We start from the raw sequence: 1,047 nt of genomic DNA on the forward strand, positions 1-1,047 counted from the left end.
CACATTATGGTAGGTATGTGCCACTGAGAAGTCAAAAATGGGGGGGGGGGGCTCTGAAACTAACTCAGACCTAAAAATGGGGGTAAATAAAGATAAAATTGGAATAATAAAAAAATAAAATGACAAGTTATCTGACTGGACGGTCTGGTATTACTATTAATACTGATCAATTAGATGTGTTATATCAGTGCTCTAAGATTTGGTATGTGTATTTAATATGACAATGTGCCTATTCAAATTCAATTTAAACTTCAAAACATACAGATGTACATAAGTGAAAGTATAAATGCAGATTGAAAATAGGCTTATTTTTCACAATTATGTACTGATAGACTGATAGTATATACAATTTTGTAAATAATGTTTTAATAGTTATCATACTCATAATATATATTTTAGATACTTTAGTCAAAACATCAGCTTTAGCTACATTCCTTTTTGAAATTTACAAATTGACCTTTTAAAATTATCAGAATTGGTTGCTTTCAACATAGCCTAAAAATGCAGGAAATGCCATTTTCAGGCTCTACATTTCAAAATTTTTGGGGGGGAGTACCCCCAGACCCCCTGCATCGGCTACATATTTCTGCAGTGGCACTTTTTGGAAGGCCACTACGGCCCTGATCTATAATATTCACTGTGCTCGCAGCATCATGCCCTAGCTTCCCCGCTATGCTAATATACATGAAAAAGGCGCTCCGACGTCGGTCGCCGTTGACTACCAAGAGAATTTTCTTCGGCGGTTCAAAGTGGATCCGGGCAGGCTGACAACGCGTGTGCTTGTTAAAATCCGATGTATATTATTAACTTTGCCCGCAGCATCACGCCCTATTTTCCCCGCTTTGCCTATATTAATGTACAGTCCGACCTCCTTTATCCTGCCATCCGTTATCCGGAAATCTCTATTAACCGGCCGCGATCTCGCAGTGTATGTTCTCTGTTTTTCATTAATTTCCACCTAAAAAACTCGCTCAAAACTCGCGCGATGTACCAACCGTACGTGTGTTTGCGTGTGTGCGCGCGCGCGCGCGCGCGTGTGTGTGTGTT

This window comes from Priapulus caudatus, unplaced genomic scaffold, assembly GCF_000485595.1.
Source record: "Priapulus caudatus unplaced genomic scaffold, Priapulus_caudatus-5.0.1 Scaffold455, whole genome shotgun sequence".
Taxonomy (NCBI): Eukaryota; Metazoa; Priapulida; class Priapulimorpha; order Priapulimorphida; family Priapulidae; genus Priapulus; species Priapulus caudatus.